The sequence below is a fragment of the Lissotriton vulgaris genome, chromosome 2_1 (genome assembly GCF_964263255.1).
Source record: "Lissotriton vulgaris chromosome 2_1, aLisVul1.2, whole genome shotgun sequence".
Taxonomy (NCBI): Eukaryota; Metazoa; Chordata; class Amphibia; order Caudata; family Salamandridae; genus Lissotriton; species Lissotriton vulgaris.
Genome location: NC_141687.1, coordinates 1,289,144,636 through 1,289,164,054, shown reverse-complemented (window position 1 = coordinate 1,289,164,054; position 19,419 = coordinate 1,289,144,636). Strand labels below are relative to the sequence as shown.

At 47.3% G+C, this 19,419-nt stretch overlaps 1 protein-coding gene and 1 non-coding gene across 2 annotated transcripts in view; one reads left to right on the top strand and one right to left on the bottom strand.

Annotated features, from left to right (window-relative positions):
* Positions 1–19,419, bottom strand: part of LOC147732519 (carotenoid-cleaving dioxygenase, mitochondrial-like) — an 816,482-nt gene that overhangs the window by 121,705 nt on the left and 675,358 nt on the right. The gene's annotated exons all lie outside the window — the stretch shown is intronic.
* On the top strand, positions 5,450–5,522 carry TRNAV-UAC (transfer RNA valine (anticodon UAC)). The gene has a single exon. It is a non-coding gene; the product is annotated as a tRNA-Val (tRNA).

Sequence of the window (19,419 nt, the reverse complement as noted above, 5' to 3'; positions counted from 1 at the left end):
ACAGATTATTTCTACCAAAGGGTAGAATTTCTGTCTTTGCGGTGTTACATCTCAGGTGGTTAGTATTCATCCACTCAAAAGTGGCCTTCAGGCAGTCCCTCAAAGAGCATTCAGCAATTGCCGCGTCCTCGTCTAGGATTAGGACTAGTTGAGTGTCATCGGCATATGCTATTGAACTGTTGGCAAAGGAAGAAATGAGCTCCATCAATGGGACCATATAAAGGTTAAATAAAATGGGGCTCAAACTGGAGCCCTGAGGTACCCCGGACTGGACTTCCCTTTCTTCCGAACAGTACTGCCCTAGCATGGTAATCTGCTTTCTTTGTCTCAAAAAGTTGTTAAACCATTTCAACACGGTGCCCACTATGTCCAAACTCCTTAGGCGATGTATCAGGATATCGTGGGACACCGTGTCGAAAGCTGCAGATACATCTAGCAGGATCAGGACTGCTCTTTTGCCCTGATCCAAAGCAGCTCTGATTGTTTCCCTAGAAAAAAGGAGGGCAGATTCTGTCGAATGATGGGACCTGAAGCCAGCCTGATTTGGATGGAGAAGATTATTACCCTACTATATAACAAAATAAGGATTACCACCATAGATAAGGCTGGAGAGCGATATCGGTGGGATGAGATTCTAATGAAGAAAAAGAAGAAGTCCTTCTTTGTTTTTAAAGAACCCCTCACTCACCGACCTGGTCGGTGACATGCTTCATCATCGGGGCCACCTTGACAGCCGAGTGCCGTCAAGGTGTGCTGCAACACCTGAGATACAGTGGAGCGGGTATGTGAGTGATGAATGTAAAGAAAAAAGTCAGTGAGTTAAAAATTGTCCTGGTATGACTTATACAAAGATTATTTATTCTAAGACTACTGGACAATAATAAAAACAGTGTATGTCGATACAGTGAAGGCTTAATTAGGACCTAATGTATCTGTGATATGTGTTAGGTCTACATTTGGTCCTAATTAAGCCTTCACTGTATCGACATACACTGTTTTTATTATTGTCCAGTAGTCTTAGAATAAATAATCTTTGTATAAGTCATACCAGGACAATTTTTAACTCACTGACTTTTTTCTTTACATTCATCACTCACATACCCGCTCCACTGTATCTCAGGTGTTGCAGCACACCTTGACGGCACTCGGCTGTCAAGGTGGCCCCGATGATGAAGCATGTCACCGACCAGGTCGGTGAGTGAGGGGTTCTTTAAAAACAAAGAAGGACTTCTTCTTTTTCTTCATTAGAATCTCATCCCACCGATATCGCTCTCCAGCCTTATCTATGGTGGTACTCCTTATTTTGTTATATAGTTACCTAACCTGGGGATCGGGAGTACCCTTCCGTCCACTAAGGTGGATAAAATCCCTTTGCTCTCCATTTTTGTTTATAATATTGAAGATTATTACCCTCCAGGTATGCAGTGAGCTGTTTGTTAATACAGGTCTCTGCAAGTTTGCATACCGCTGGGAGAAGCGATATGGGCCGAAGATTTGACAATACTGTGGGGTCTTGAATGGCTTTTTTAGGAGAGGTCTAACAGCTGCAATCTTCCAGCATGTTGGAATATCTCCTGTTTGTAATGAGGAATTTAGTATGGAGTTAATCATTGGGTTGACTTCATCTTTTACAGCCTTAAGTAGCAGCGGGGGACAAGGATCAAAAGGGGAACCTGAATTCCGTCTGGAGATGGCTTGGGAGGATTCAACTGGGCTAATCATGGCAAAGCTTTCCCATGTTGTGGTACCCGATCTTTCCTTTGAGGCTTTAAAAGCTACGTCTAGTTCTTCCCGATTGACCTGTGGGAAATCTTTTGTAAAATTGATGATTTTCTGTTCAAAATATACTGCGATTTTATCACAGAGAGACTGGGATGGCGGGATTTCCTGGGATAGTATTTAGGGTTTCCTAAAGCTGTTGACAATTTGGAATATTTCTTTTTGCTTATTATTAGTGGACTCAATCAGGTTTGTATAGTAACTTGTTTTAGCAAGTTTGATTGAGATATGGTAATTCCTCCTAACCTTTTTATAGCTTTCCCGGTCGTCGCTCTTGTAATGGCGGCGCCATTTACGCTCTAATACTCTCACTTCTCCCAATGTTTCTTTTAGTGAGCAGGTATACCAGGGGGCGGATTTTTTTCTTTGTATAGTTTTAGATTTCGTTCCTCGTGTTTTCATTCTTTCCCCAATAGTTCTCATCCAGCCCTTATAGTGTTCATTTTCAGTGATCGCATTCCCTGACAGAGTTGGTTTTTCTGCCTCCACCCAGCTCTTCAGGTCTGGATGTTCTATTATTTTCCCCCAGCAAGGAATTGAGTTTGTATTACCTGAAATTAGTTTAGTTTCCTTTTTATTGTCAACTTTAAGGTTAAAACCAATAAACTTATGGTCTGACCATGTTTGGGTTAGCGGTGATTCCACTTTGATTGTGTTTATATTAGAGCAAATACAGTCTAGGACATGCCCAGCTGTGTGGGTTGGGTCTACTGTTTGAATTGTCAGTCCTAAAATACGTAGGGTTTCTTTAAAGCACAGTACATTTGGGTCACTAGTATTATCTAAATGCAGGTTTATATCTCCTAGCAGAGTGAAGTTTGCGAATCGCAGGATTAGGCTAGCAAGTACCTCCCCTATACTTTCCAGAAACTGGGTTGCTTGTCCAGGGGGTCGGTATATTAATATCCCGGAGAAGGTGAAAGAGTCATGAGCTTGAAGATTAAAACCAAAACAATCTGCTCCTTTTATGTCTGGTAGCTCCATAGTGGTGCATTTCAGGGAGTCACGATGGATGATTGCCAGCCCTCCTCCCCGCTGGCGGGGTCTATCCCACTTCTGTATTAAAAAGCCCGGGGGTAGAGCTTGGACAATGTCCGGGTTGGACCAGTCTTTAAGCCATGTCTCTGTAACTAATAGGCAGTCTAGTTCTTTTTCTGCAATCAGATCATATATGTGCTGAGCGTTCTTACACATAGAGCGAGCATTTATGAGGCCTCCAACGAGAGTCCTCTCGGTGTCTTTAATCCGTTGTTTTATAATGGGTACTATATTTTGTTTGCAAAGTTGACAGCTTATAGGACCTGCCCACTTATCTACCGCAAGAGCTTGAGGACAGTGCATAGAATGGGTATTCAGGGATAAAATAAGATTTTTAGTAGGGGAAACATAAGTAGTTACCAGAGCAGTATTTCTGGCCCTAAGCCCGGCCTCAGCGCGGACGGGCGCAGACGGGCAGGACTTTGGCTTGACTTCGGCGCCGCTGCCCGCGTCCGCTGCGCGGAGGAGTGGCCATCTCCTTTTATAGTCTACAGCTCTAGAGCGCTAGGACTTACTTGTTCCCCCAATATGGCCGCCACGAAACACTCTTCAGTCAGGGGTCAGTGTAGAATGTTTCCCAATGTGAGGGGATTGCTGGATTCTAAGTAAAACACGGCGCAAATCAGGTTTTTAATAAATGTTTCCAAAGGAAAATTAAAAAGTCACACAGGTAGCTTAACACCCGGCTTTCCGCCTCAGGTGTACACAAGTCTTGCGAGCTATCGTGTTGCCTCCTTTTATAGTCTACAGCGCTAGAGCGCTGGGACTTACTTGTTCCCCCAATATGGCTGCCACAACCACTCTTCAGTCAGGGGTCAGTGTAGAATGTTTCCCAATGTGAGGGGATTGCTGGATTCTAAGTAAAACACGGCGCAAATCAGGTTTTTAATAAATGTTTCCAAAGGAAAATTAAAAAGTCACACAGGTAGCCTAACACCCGGCTTTCTGCCTCAGGTGTACACAAGTCTCTGTGCCTTATACACAACTCTACTAGAGCTTGTTTACGGACTTGTTTGAGATGGAGACAAACTGGGCTTTAACAATAGGCAGCTTTTCCCACGGGAATGTGACTCTTACAAACAGCACTCCATAGAAGGTTCCTATATTCCACTTCTAAGTTATTTCTTAATTACAAATCTATTTTTGAAACTCTGGCATGCTATAAGGTACGCCCTCTGTCAACGAACATTATTTAAAGAACTACCTACCCAATTAACTGACAAATAGTGCCTTGAATGCATCACTCTATGCGCTGGATTCAGCTTTACGAATGAATGGGCGAAATCACCAGATGTAATCCAAGAAATTTAGTTCAATTATCCATTTTATTTTGGACCCATGATGTTCATTTTTGTATAATTACATGTTATTCCACGAAGTTACGTTATGTACTGAAAGGACTATTCTCATTAAACAAATCATGCCCAAAGCATTTCGGACAAGCTGTCCTTCGTTGGGGACACAGATTGTACCCCATCAAAAAACTGAATTAATAGTCTCTCTCGTATACTTTTTCTCAAGATACCTAGTCTCCAATCTGTGAAGCACTGAATCCAAATTCTGATCACGCCAAATAGAGCACCCAGGACCATGAACCTTCCTCTGCCGCTGCTCCTGTGTGCTCTATGCAGCTAGATCAGAGGAGGTTATTGTGAGAAAATTGCGACTCGTTGAGGACATAAAGTCCCATAACAGATTTCATTTTTTGGTTGAATGTAGGCGGGCAGACTCTGAATAAAGATGCTGCCTTGGGTGCAGCCGAGGGCATTTCAAAGGAGACTTCTGAGCCCTAATATGTTTCTTTCATTGGAGCTATTGCTGTCTTCAAAGGACCCTGGTAATGTGCAGCACCGTAAAAACCTGGTTATCAGTTCACAACCCCAGGTTCTGGACTATATTTATTCTGCACGCCTCACCCCCTCCCCAACACAGAGCGCATCTCGCGCAAGCTTGTTTTTCACCCCTCTCACTCGCCTTCTCTTTTCTTTCCCCACCACAGAGCGCGTCTCATGCGCGCTTGTTTTTCACCCCTCAATCTCGTCCTCTTTTCTTATTAAAACTGCCTCCATGTCTCTAAATCCATTTTACTACCTCTCTGCCCCTTAACGTTCTACTCTTTCCATCTCTCCTTTTAAGCTCCCCTGTCTGCCTGCCTCTCTCGTTACCCTCTTCACCCCTCTTTTTTTATGTGGTATTCTCCTATCCCGAGTCTCACGCCCCTTGTTTGCCGCTCTGCCCTTCCGCTCGTGTGCCCGCTGTCATGGAGCGCAGCCAGGGCTGGTTATTAGAAAACGCTTCCGATTCTCTTGGGCTCAGGGGTGCCAGTTTCTCTGTATTGTGCAAAATAAATAAATAAGTGAACGCTCCTCAATTGAAAAAGGTGCTGATTGCTTAAAAATGTACGTTTGGAAGGCAAGATGTCATATAAAAAAATATATTAGTTGAGCTGAAATGACAAATCACCAATTGATCGTAATTTAGAAGACCACTGTGCGAGAAGATACGTTGTGTTTGCAATGAGTGAGGGGCAAGTGAGCATGCTAGATGTAATACGAACATTATATATTTAACACGTACACAATTTCATCCAGTGGATTTACATATATTGTACTGCAGATAATGCGTGCATATCGGTTTCATAGTGTAGCGGTTATCACGTCTGCTTTACACGCAGAAGGTCCTGGGTTCGAGCCCCAGTGAAACCAGCTCTTTATTGTTTTCAATGTTTTCTTTTTTTGCAGTTTGGGTTGTACTTTATCTATTTAACTCAATTGATGGCCGGTGGATGTTTTATACTTCAATGGGTTAATAAAGACTAGAGAGGAGAGGTTTAGTTGCCTGTGCCTTAAAGCCAGGTGCAGGTTAATTGTAAAAGACCAATGCAGCATTTTAAACTTAGTTCATACTTGTCAACATTTTGTGTGATAAAGAATAGAGATTTAGATCAATACTGGGCATAGTCACTTGCAACTTTGAATAGAAGAGGAGGCAATATTAAATACTCTGCACAAGGGACAGTTGTTACAGACTTATGTTATGTGGCAAGTAATTTACATCTCTTAAAATAACAGGCATTGGCATAGACAATAGGTCTTGCCTTTGGGACCTTATAAGTGTTTAGCCATGCAACACTTGATGTTGTTGCACTAAGGATATTGTGCTGGATAACTAAACACTTATAAGGTCCCAAAGGCGAGACCTATTGGCTATGCCAATGCTTGTTGCACAAGGTGTATGAACAAGTTGATCGATTTTGAGAAGTTGTTCGGCCATTGAATTCCATGTTGGCACTGCTACCGCCCAAAAACAGAAACATTGACAAATTTGCGCTTCTAAATCGAGAATGTGACAGCAATAAATGATGCTCGTGGCTTTTGAGAGACTCTGTTAAACCTAAAAAGTATAGGTTCAGATCCCAGCAGGGCCCACTCAGCCTTTCAACCTTATAGCCGCTAAATTAAAAAAGAACGCGATTATTAATCTAGTCAGTCTGTGATAGGAGGAGAATAAAGCGCTCATGAAAAGCCTTGCATTCCTGGGGAGCCTCTGTTTACCTGGATGATGTAGCGCCTTGCTACAGATCCCAGAAATTGCTACTGAAAGTTATTGATTCGAACACAAACCCACGAAGAAAGAATAACTGCGTTGTTGTCGGAGTACATGGTGTGGAACAAGACAGAGTCCTCGAGTCTTGAATAGAGAATGCCTGGTGCCCCGTTAAAAGCCACTGCGATTGTTCCACTCAAAAAATGATGAAAGACGTGACATTCCTGTGCGGCGATGTCATAGGATGGCCCCGTTACCTCGTTCTAAATTAGCCCGGGCCGCTACAGGTGCTGCTTGCCCTCCAGACTGCGGCTGCCGTTAACAGAGCTGTCAGTGACACATACCTTTCCCATCGTCCACATAATGCGCCCTTCCTATGTCTGCTCCCAGGGTTAACCCGAGTTAAACTAGTAAGGGCAAACACTGCATAAAATCTCGACCACACAATTCGTCTGGCGAAATACTTAACATCAAACTTCCACAAGAAAAAAAATGCGGTACCTAGGGGCCGACGGGGGAGAGGGAGGAAAAGCGAAAGCACGCGTACGGTCAAAAAAATGCATGCGTGGGTCAAAGATGGTATCAGGCTATCCACAAGCGTGTGTATTTTTTTGTCCCTACGCGTGCATGTTTAGCTTTGCGGATGGCGGGAGCAGCCATCTTTGTCCATCTGGACACGTGTGCATTCAGCTTTGGCTGAATTGATTCCAAAAGGTCCTCTCCATGGCAAGAGCAGCGCATGCGCAGCTTTTGCCAGACGAGACCTAATGATGAATGTGTCCTCGTGTAACGCAACTGGTGCTATGTAAAGCGCTCTGATACCTGATACTTGGTCTAGATTGCGCTATATAAAACTCGGCCTAAAAATAAATAAATAAATAATTAAAAGGTAAACAAGCATTAGAAATGCAATAGGTCTCGCAGCATTAGAGTTAGTGCTTTTAGAATTGTTAATGGTTTTTTTTGTAAATCTTTAGCATGAGGTTGAGGGTGAGTGAGGGTGAGTGAGGGTGAGGGGTTGAGGGTGAGTGAGGGTGAGGGTGAGGCTGAGGGGTTGAGGGTGAGGGTGAGTGAGGGTGAGTGAGGGGTTGAGGGTGAGTGAGGGTGAGGGGTTGAGGGTGAGTGAGGGTGAGGGGTTGAGGGTGAGTGAGGGGTTGAGGGTGAGTGAGGGGTTGAGGGTGAGTGAGGGGTTGAGGGTGAGTGAGGGGTTGAGGGTGAGTGAGGGTGAGTGAGGGTGAGGGTGAGTGAGGGTGAGTGAGGGTGAGTGAGGGTGAGTGAGGGTGAGTGAGGGTGAGTGAGTGAGGGTGAGTGAGGGTGAGTGAGGGTGAGGGAGGGTGAGTGAGGGTGAGTGAGGGTGAGTGAGGGTGAGTGAGGGTGAGTGTGGGTGAGTGTGGGTGAGTGTGAGTGAGGGTGAGTGGGGGTGAGTGTGGGTGAGTGTGGGTGAGGGGTTGAGGGTGAGTGAGGGTGAGGGGTTGAGGGTGAGTGAGGGTGAGGGATTGAGGGTGAGTGAGGGTGAGGGGTTGAGGGTGAGTGAGGGTGAGGGGTTGAGGGTGAGTGAGGGTGAGTGAGGGTGAGTGAGGGTGAGGTGTTGAGGGTGAGTGAGTGAGGGTGAGTGAGGGTGAGGGGTTGAGGGTGAGTGAGTGAGGGTGAGTGAGTGAGGGGTTGAGGGTGAGGGGTTGAGGGTGAGGGGTTGAGGGTGAGGGGTTGAGGGTGAGGGGTTGAGGGTGAGTGAGGGTGAGGGTGAGTGAGGGTGAGTGAGGGTGAGTGAGGGTGAGGGTGGGTGAGGGTGGGTGAGGGTGAGTGAGGGTGAGTGAGGGTGAGGGAGGTTGAGGGTGGTTGAGTGAGGGTGAGTGAGGGGTTGAGCTTGAGGGGTTGAGGGTGAGCCTGAGGGAGCAGAGAGAACAACCATAACATTGTCTTCCAATAGATATTATTTACAAATTGCTGACATGCTTTTCAGTCTCACAAGTACTATTTGGTTTAATGAGCTGCTCTGCAACAAAGAATGCAAAAGATATGTTTGGGCTCGGCTCGCGAAACAAATTGTGTACCCTTGGGCACATGTTGGAAAATAGCATTATGGAGCACAGGAGTAAATGGTGCAGTAACTTATTGCAGACCCGGTGGGGATTTCCACACATTCCAAGTTCCCGGCCTCACGCTTTGGCAGCTCTTGTAGGAGACGTGCAGAACTGTACAATACACAGTGCCACAGGGGAATCCGACGGGAGCTAGGAGCGCTCTAACATGGCTATGTAGGGAAGAGGTCTCGCTTACCCATGCCAACTCATGGCAGCACTATTAATTTCCCTTTATGAGAACCGAAGCACACAGTCGCGCCTGACCTCGCTTGAAGGTTGTTTTTAATAGTCGTGCAAGTAGCAAAACAACAGCAGCACAACAGAGATGCCCCCGTTCATTATATTTCGCTTATTTTGTCAAAATAACCCTTTTATCGGAAATTGACTATAAAATGTTTTTGTTAAAAAGTGAAAAGGAGGTTTTGACAAGCACGGTAAAATAAAAGAGCGTGGGATATTTCTCAGCTATAGTTACCGACTGGTAATATACACGCGCTCATCAGAAATAGTGCAATTTCGTAGACAACACAACATCAAACATGCATTGATAAAACCAATAGGTTGACCTTTAAATACTGAAAGCAATTATGTGTTCAGACACCCACCTGCACGCAAAGTAGAGATAAGTGGAGAAGTGGGGAGGCACGAAGTGGGATGAGAGTGTAGTTCTAAACAAGCATTGGCAAACTCGAGCTACCTTAAAGTAAAACAAGCCGGAGGGAAGAGAGGGGAGGGGGGAGGAGAAATGCGACACGGCGGGAAGGGGAGGGGGCGGAACGGGGGAGGGGGCGGAGAGGGGAGAGGTGCGACACGGCAGGCAGGAGGAGGGGGGAGGAGAGTAGGGGAGGCACGACCTTGTGCCACATATTTTACATTTAATCACCAAAAGCAAGCCTGAGGGAGCAGAGAGAACAACCATAACATTGTCTTCCAATAGATATTATTTACAAATTGCTGACATGCTTTTCAGTCTCACAAGTACTATTTGGTTTAATGAGCTGCTCTGCAACAAAGAATGCAAAAGATATTTTTGGGCTCGGCTCGCGAAACAAATTGTGTACCCTTGGGCACATGTTGGAAAATAGCATTATGGAGCACAGGAGTAAATGGTGCAGTAACTTATTGCAGACCCGGTGGGGATTTCCACACATTCCAAGTTCCCGGCCTCACGCTTTGGCAGCTCTTGTAGGAGACGTGCAGAACTGTACAATACACAGTGCCACAGGGGAATCCGACGGGAGCTAGGAGCGCTCTAACATACTGGGAAGAAGAAAGTAGACGAGAGATGAGAGAAAGGGGGAGGGGGCAGTCACGGAGGAAAGAACACAGAACGGAGACAGAACAGGTAGAGGACAGAAGCCACAGCAAAGGGGAGGGGGAAGAGAAGAGGGAGAGGGGAAAAGGCACGGTGGAGTGTGAAAAGCAGAAAAAAATGTGTGACATAGAACGATGACACGAGAAGGAACAGCGGAGGAAAAAGCTGGGTGATATAAACAAGCCTTTCACCGTAACACGGCGGGCAGGGGAGGGGGCGGAGAGGGGAGAGGAGAAATGCGACACGGAGGGAAGGGGAGGGGGCGGAGCGGGGAGGGGGCGGAGAGGGGAGAGGTGCGACACGGCGTTAGACGGAAGGAAGAGAGGGGAGGGGGAGGAGAAAGAGAAATGCGACACGGCGGGAGGGGGCGGAGCGGGGGAGAGGGTGTGTGTGTGTGTTGTTAGGAGACGGACGTGCACGCGCACGCGCTTTTAAGGTCAATGCGCATGCGCATAAGCTCAATGCGCATGCGCATTGACCTTAAAAGTCACGGGCACTGCAAGGAATCGCCACGATTCCTTGCAGTGTGGATAAAGAGTGGATAACTCGCAATAGTCTCGCTTGCTCGATGCGCATGCGCATCGACAGGCGAGACCTAAAAAGCTTAAACACATTAGGAAAGCCAATAGCTTTGGCTAAACACTTTTATGGTCCCAAAGGCAAGACCTATTAGCTATGTCAATGCTTGTTTATAGGGCCCTATGCACTGCCATTCCCGTTGTTGGATTCCTCTAGGAGTAGCCCATGCGGGGAAACCAGGTAAGGGGAGCGCTGTCTCGAGGCGCAGGAGCGTTGCTCATTCGGTAACAGAACTCTCCGGTTTAGGGGGAGAAGGGTAGCAGCTTCCTCAAGAGGTAGCATGTTAAAGGTGCCGTTCCATTGGTTGGTGTCCGGTAGAATAATCGCCAGGATTACTGTTGTTACTGTTGGCTGTACTTCGTGCATTAGGGCAGCAGGTGGCACCGCACTTCTATTATACTGAGTAAATTGTGTATTTTTTTTATTGTTGCTGCAGTTTTATGTAGCGCGAACCCGATCCGAAAGTATTGGAGCGCTTTACACAAGCATCAGTTACAATACATAATGGCACATACATTTGTTTGTAGGCACAGGGAAATTAAGTGATTAGCCCAGAATCACAGGATGTTGAGCCAACGCCGAGACTCAAATCTTAGCATTTTTTAGTGCCAATGTGTTGATTTGTGGACATATAAATTCGTACACTGCTTATGTGGTATTATCTGCTGTTGTAATTTCTAAGACTGCGGGGGGCTCTTTTGAAGGCAGACTGACCATGGTCACTTGAGTAGTGGCATTATTGGTGCAACATAATTGTTGTCTCTGTAGTGGAAGGAGCGCTATACCTAGCGCAACAGTCCTTGGGCGTCAGTTTCAACGGGTTTCAAGCCTCACCACTGAATTTTGACATGCCTCCAAAACAGGTGCAATGGAAATCTGCCATAATGCTGGTAATGGGACAGTTAAACGCCATAGATCACGTATTAAGTACTGCGACGGGCACTGGCCTCCCGAGTTCACGAACAGTGCAGCCCAGTGGCATAACACAGACCCCCCACCCCCCCACACAGTGCGAGGGCGGGCAGGCAAGGTCTAACGGGGCCCCCTCTGCAGAGCTCCTAATGGAGACCGGAGGGGGCCCCACCCCCTGCCTTGCAGGGGTGGCTCAAGTTTGGTTACGGCAATGGGTCAGCCCACATCCAGGGCCTAGTGCTGCGGCACCCACTGATACTGTATTGGTTTGTGAGAAGTGTCTTAGGAGTCCCTACCCCCAACCTCCCTCAAAGCAGCAACATTCTGGATGCAGTCCAAATTGGGTCTCTCCTCTGAGCCGTAGGCAAAGTTAAGTGATGTCCTGTACTGTTCGCATGGGGAGCTGGGTCAAGACTGATTTGCATGAGTCTAAACTTGAATGGTGTGGCGTGCACAAAAAAATATGATTTTAACCCAGATCTGTGACTGGGGGTGAATTTGATTGGCTCAGCATTTCGTCCGTCATCCGTTCTTTTTGCATGGATACTTTGGCAGACACAGCTTTCGGTTCAATCACATCTTTAGTTCAATCTCTCATTGAACATCCCACTGGGGGGCCTGGGTGTACACCTGCCACCTATCACCTTGCCCAGCTTTTTGAATTTGCCTGCTCCATGCTCATGCAGTTTGGCCTGGACTGCCTGAGAGTGCACACCGCTGTCAGAAAGCAGCCGCTTGACCTCAGCGAGGCCTGCCGGGAACTGTTGTCGCCTGGTGTGTGTGAAGCTGACGACGGCCCTCCTCAGCTGTATTTGGGGGCCCGCTCCATCCCTCAGCTCTCATTGCCCTGTGAGCACGCCACAACCCCACGATTAGACTGGTATATGGGGCCTTGACAAAGACAATTCCTAACAATTCCTGCATTTAGTAGCTGGATCAAAGCACAGGCCCTATCCACCACTCCATTTAGGGGCATATTACCAACAACTAGCGATGATTATCGCTATGTTGGTTTAGTGGCAATATTCATATCGCCGAGCTCCGCCAATTTTTATCGCTTAGGAGTCTTGCTATTATCAAGGTTTATCTCCTAAGCCAGAGGTCTTCAAACTTTTGTAGGTTGAGCCCCCCCAAGCTGATTTTTTTTACATGCCGGCCCCCACCTGACAAATTTCTGGAATCTCGTACACCACGTAATCGACCGCCACCCTTATATCCCGGGCCATATCCGGCAAATAATGTCCAACACAATAAGTGTGTTTAGTTAACTGCAGGTTTTTTGAGTGGGTGTGGTTAAATGAGAAAGGCTTATTTCATAGCTCAAAACTCAATATTCCAGAAGGTACATTACTCACCAGACCCTGGTGAACCACACCTGAATATAAGCGATGCCGCTTTTATTATTGCCTAAAAAATGCTGGATATACATGGAACTTTGCAGTGTCAGCCCCCATTTAACTGTTGCCTTCAAGAACACACTTTTGTTTCTCAAAAACGACCGCCATGCTAGCACAAGCATTTTAAGAACTTCTGTTAGCGTATTTGTTGGCAGAGTGGTAGTCCGCAGGACTGGGCCAGCTGTTCGTATGCCACAACGAGGTTCCAGCCCCACTGGAACATCCCTCATGTGCCCAGGTGCAGTGTGCAGGCACTAATAGATGTGGGCAGGTGGCGTTCTGTGTGCTGTTCCATGGTAGAGAGGCCCATCGGAAATTGGAATGTAGCTGCTGCGCAGGTAAGAGCAGGGAGGCAATGGCAGGATGGAAGTTGACAGATGACAAGTAATATCAAATAAATAAATAAATAAAACCACTTACTTTGCGCTCGCCGCATCACGATGTGGCAAGTGCAAAGCAAGTGGATTTATTTATTTTTTATTTGATATTACTTATCCTGTTGTCTTTCAACTTCCACCATCCACGCGCTACCGCTCTTACCTGTGCGAGCCGCCACTGAAATTGGAAAGTAATTTACCCCACGACTGTGCAGAACTTAAAATACCTCACTACAGGGGCAGTCAGCAATTTATTTAGTAAGAACGTCCTTGCTAAGAGCAAGTAGCAGAGGTTAAAGGGACCATAGCAGGACACAGTTTCCAGACTCAACAGACAGTCAGGAAAAGCAAAGATACGCTCGGCCTGCCCCTTCAGAATATGGCCAAGACACAAACCGGGCAAGGCACTGAAAGTGTGCATATGAGGTTATACTAACACTGACCCTTCAAATAACACATGATACAAATTTACTTCAGAGCACTTATTGGTAAATAAGTGTTATTTATCTAATTAGTACTCCTTTAAAAAAAGAAATAAAAGAAATACTGGGTTAATACCTTTAACAAGTCAAGCTTGTGCCTTGAAGATTATATTGAAATGTTTGCCAAAGGTGCGTATCCCAGTGACCTGCCTTATAAGGATGGAACTTGTTACGCCAGAATCTCTGCAACAGCATCATTAACGACTGAACCTGCAGATTACCTGAAGGCACCATAACCATACAAGTTATGTTGTGATCATTCATACTGGTAAACCAGCAGACTACACACAGCTCTCTGCAGCAAGCACATTAACCCACTAAGCTACCCTACCACATGGTCTGTCTCAGCAAACACGTATACCAAAGCAGCATTACTAGCGCATTCCCCTTCTCGACAATTTATTTGGGCAGTACCATTTGGAAAAATAATAATGCTACCTGCTATTCGAATATTGGTTTACTGCCGTGCTTTCACCCCTCAAGACTCTGCCTTTTCTCATTTCTGCTGTCATCACTAATTTGTGGGTTTCTAGAGCACGTGTTTACTATTTTCAGTTTCATTCAATGTGCTAGATTCTGAAAAATAAGCATTCAAAAACGTGAGGACTTTCATATGCTTTCCCTTGAAATTATAAAAGCATGGGCACATCGTGACCCATCCATTACCCCTCCAACCCTCTGTGACCGCTGAACCCCCTCCATGTCCCCCCACTCCCCTTCCTCCACGGACTTGGGACGTGGGAATTGATGGAAAGAGTGTAGGATGGAGGGTGCGCCCCCCCTGAGATGGGGGGGCGCGCCCCACAGATTGCAGAACACTGTCCTAAGCGATAAAAATCGGCCGAAATGCAGGAATATCGCTGTAAAATCAGCGATATTCATGCATTACCGAGCAAATGCTCTTAGCCATGTTATCCACCTACCATTTGATAACATGGCTAAGAACTGGTCTGTTAAGCAAAAAAAGAGTGTCATATGGTTTAGCAAGACCACACGAAGGAGCAAACAGAAATAGAAAACACGGCCTCACTTAGGTCGGTTAGGAAAGCCCTCACTCACCACCTGGTGATGACATGCTTCATCATTGGGCCCCACTAAAGAGGCCGAGTGCCTCTTTAGTGTGCTTCGACGCCAGATCTACTGTGGAGCAGGATTTTGTGAGTTTAGGCGTGCAGTGAAAATAAACTAAATGGTAGTGAGGAGATAAAAAATGCCTTCAGTGTATCCAAAATTGATTTAATATGTGATCACTTAGGACATATTTAAAAAAAAATGATGTGTAGGAAAGTAGTCCACAATTAATTGTGTGGTTATTTCCTAATCGTCAGTCAACATGTTTCTGTCTTTGAAACGGTGTAAATTTACCAGGCATTCATCAGGACTCTATAAGTGTACTAAACACTGGCGGTATGGACACGCTAAGGCCCACCCTTACCTAGGGACGTGCAAGTGAAAAAGAAAGTGAAAAAGTGCAAAAAACAGGAAGAGAAATTGTCTTCCTAGTAACTCCTGGTTTAGGAGGCTTCCTACATTAAGGTTTTTTGATGGTGTAATAGGTGTACACCATGGGTCACGGGAGGGGGGTGGTAGCGTAATTGGCACACCGCCCTCGACGCTAGGCACCCTCAGTATACCTGCGATACCCTCTGACCGGACCCCGGTAAGAGGGTATCGCAGGTATACTGACTTTGCATGTCATTAGCGATAATTATCGCTGACATGCAAAGTGGGCACCTAAATGCCCGCTATCTCCTACTAGCTGTCGCTAACTGGTGTTAGGGACAGCTAGGTAATAGGGCGATACAATTATCGCCGCTTTAGCAGGAAACATTTCTGCTAAAGCGGCGATAATGCCCTTGGTAATATGACCCTTAGTTTTTTTTTAATTGACTGTCCTCCTCCCCAGAGGCCTTAGTACACCACGTACTGGGGTCTGACTCTCAGGATATTCCACAACACAGTGGCCTCCAGCATGGCCACTGTCCTGTGTCCACGCTTCTACTTGGGCCATGCAGCCCGACAGAGCCACGCTTTTAGGCTACCCCTCCCACACTCACCTCTGCATCATTGGACTGCGGACCCATGGAGTGACTGAGGCTGTGCCCACGGGCCACAACAGCCCCATCGGCCACAACGGTCTCCTTGAGGACTGTATAACTTAAACAATTTTGCCCCCACTGCATCATCCCAAGGGGCCCTCTATGGAACTTTCTGGACCAGGGGTCTTCAAAGCTCGGCCTCCCTCACCTCCTTTGTCCTTGTTGCCAGGGCGCTGCATGTGGTGGGGCTAACCACATGCAGCGCCTAGAAGCACATATGGACGGATCTGGGGCGCGCCTCCTCACTTGAGCGACAACGCCTGAGCAACTGACCAATTGATTGACCACATTTTGAGGCGTCCTACTGATGGTGTCCACATTTTTTCTATTCTCTGCTACTCCTCTGAGTGATGCTCTTTGGTAAATCATTTAATCAGCTGCTTATCATGAGGAAGTCTCTCACTATCGCCACTCCTCTGGCAATGTCTGCCGCCTCACCCACTGTGCCCTCACCCTCCTGTTCGCAGCCAGACACCACGATGGATCACATTTTGCAGGAGGTCACTGCAGTTGGTCGCCGACTGGAAGACATGGACTCCAAAATATCAGACTTCACTCCCAAGACAAAATCCATCTGAGCCACCATTGTAGGCTTTCAGGACAGGATGGAGGGGATGGAAGGTCATCTCACAATAGTGGAGATTGTCTCAACTGTATACCGGATAGAGACCAGGCACTCTTATACCCACGGAACAAACTCACAGACCTGGAAGACAGAAGCCGAAGGGACAATGGCAGATTTTCCGGATTCCTGGAATGTGATGAGGGCACAGATGTTAGAGGCTTTCTCAAGGACCTTCTTCCCACATTCACGGGCTACCCTTTTCTACCCCTGGAGATACAGCAAGCTCACTGTGATTGTCCCCTGTCTAGATACATCAGAAAGGGCGTGCCTGTTTCTTTAACCATGATCAGCTGTGGCGAATCCTGACTGCTGCCCACTCTCATGGCCTGTATGTCTTTGAGGAGAATGAGACCAACGACAGACAAAATGCCTTCCTGGCTCTCTGGCCCCAGTTGTGGAAACTGGGCATCAAGTTCAGACTGTTCGAACCTGCCTGCATGTGGATTGCAAAGGAAAGCCGGTCAAAAAGACTTCTTCGACCCAGAGTCCCTATGCTCCTTCCTGAGGGACTCACCCACCATGAATGAACCTTGTACCCACTGACTCACCTGCTTTACCTTGCACTTCAGGCAAATCCCCTCCATCTACCTCCGGAACTCCGGTTGGGGGTCGCAGTGGGGCAGAGAACTGGACTGACTCAGTCTCAGGATGGCAAGGACATGTCCCTCAAAGCAGTGGCAGCCCTTACTCAGGATCAGGGCCCGACAAATCTTGCTCCCCACTGAAACCTGCCTATCCCGAGGGCCGAGACACACCTTTCTTGCCATGATTGCAACTCACCTGCCCCAGCAGCAGCACTACGAGGCTCATGGCATCCTCCAGGCATATGGATGAGTATAATACTCTTGATAGCATGTCTCTCTTCAGCTCTATTTAATTGCCATGTCAAATGAAGTTTATTTCTGTCCTGGTGTATCTTTCTTTTATTTCATAGTGCTCTGTTCTGCATTGTTATGCTCCGTGGTGTTATGCAATATTTCGGCTTGCCGGGCAGTTTGTTGATGTTAAGGTCATCACTGACTTGTTCTTTGCAGCTATTATGCCACAGTGGTGTCCACGGGTAGCCCCCTGGTTTATGATCTATGGTTTAAGGGTCCAGCATTAGAACACCCTCAACCCCCCCTCTCACTGGAGCCACCTCTCTCCCCCACACCTCCCTCTTCAATGTCACAGATATTGCTGCTGTTCATGCCTCTCCCGCACCCTCCCTGCGCCCCTCCCACGGGCAGGACCTTTGGTTCTGCTGACGCTCGTTGCCCACCCTTCATCTAACCAGCCCCATGGTTATATCATTGACCTGGTTCATAACCACTTGCTATTTCCTGCCCCTCCCTGTAGGACTCCCGGTGGCCGGACTCACCGGCTTAGTCACCGGCTCCCTCTGAGGGTTCCACCCTCGATTCAGTACCGAATTGTTTTTCTTTTTTTCTTTTCTTCCACTCTTCTTTTTCATAGTTCTTGTTTTTGGCTACCTCCAGCCGTCCCATGTCCGAGGGGTCTCTCCACTTCCTTCCCTTTCTTTTCACATCCCCTCTTTTTCTTTTCCTCTTTTTCTCTCTCTTTCATTCTTTCCTCTTAAATTTCACTCTGCTCTCTCGCCTCCTCCTTCCCAGTGCACCCGCACATCTCTGCCGCCGCATCTTCCTGCCGTGATGGGCGCTAATGCCTGCCTACTCTCCTCACCCTTGCGAGCCGTCTCCTGGAATGTTAATGGCCTAATACATTTCATAAAATGCAAGAAAGTGCTGTCCTAAGTGCAGTCTAAACACATGGATGTGGTCCTACTGCAGGAAACCCACCTCTCTCATCCAGAGTCTGAAAAATTGAGTCGCGACTGGGTTGGGTGGGTGATCTACAGCAGTTGTCTGAGGACACCGGCAGCCGGCTTTGGGCCACCAGGAAGTGCGGTGTTAGGTCCCTGTTTTTCCCTACCCTTAAGACATGGACAGATCTTGATGTAGTTACTTCTTTGCTTTGAATCAATTTGTTCTATGCACCTACAGGCTCCAAGCGCCACTTCTTTTTCCAGCTCAACCGTCTCCTAGGGGAAATCAGGGCCTCCACTACCTCATTGGAGGGGACTGGAACCTGGCACGGGATGCCATACTGGCCAGCTCTAGCCATTTGGATGTGGGCAATAATATACACAGGGTCCTTCTAGGGTATGTAATTTCTGACCATGGCTTGTAGATCTTTGGCGGCTTTCGCACCCAGAGGACCTGGAACTTCCTTCTATCTCGCTGGTACATGGTACCCAATCCAGACTGGCTTACTTCCTGGTTTCCACTCAGTAGTCGCCCTCTCGTGGGAATCCCAGATCCTGGAGGGCAAGCTCTCTGACTACTCTCCGATCCTACTATCCCTAAACTTAGGTCTTTCTCCCTTGGCCGTAAACCGTGGCGTTCAAATATATAGCACTCTGTACTCCCAAGGGAAAATCCCAGCACTGAACCCACGTCTCTATTTACTTAGAACATATTAGGGGGCTGTCTCCTATCACTGAGTCTTGTTGGCAGCCACTAAAGCGACTATCACTGCCAGCTAATGTAAGACGCCTCAGTTACCAACGCTCATAAGGCTCACAGCAGAGGGTTCTGGAAGACAAGATTACGCCTCTCACATGTCTCTGTCCTGCAAATCCTTCATCCCCTCTATGCCGTAGCTTGGAGAAGGCACGCATGGACTTCAACACCCTGTTCACCTCTATGGCCGAATATGCACTACAGCTGCTTAAGGGTTGCCATTACGAGCAAGTCGAGAAGGTGGGGAGGCTACTGGCGGCGTAGTTGCACTAACTGGAGGCAGCGCTTGCCATCCCAGTCATTCAATCTGCGGGTTGTACTATTCTCACCCACCTTCAGGACATTGTCAATGAATTCTCACCCCGGAGGTGACCGGCGCTCTGCCCATTTAGAGACTTTTTTTGATGGTGTGCTCTTCCCCAGCCTCAATAAGTCCGGCAGGAGCCTGATCAAGGGGGAAATTAGCAAGGCAAGATAGCGAAGGCCATCTCCAAGCTTCCCTACCATAAGGACCCCAAGTGAAGACTTTCTCCGTGAAGTTCTATAAGTGGGCGGCAAGGACGTGGTGGACTCCATTTATGAAGCCTTCCGCGAGGCAGATCAAACAGGCTGCCTTGGCTCCATCTCTATTTGGGCGGTAATAGGGGTCCTTCCTTAGCCAGGGAAA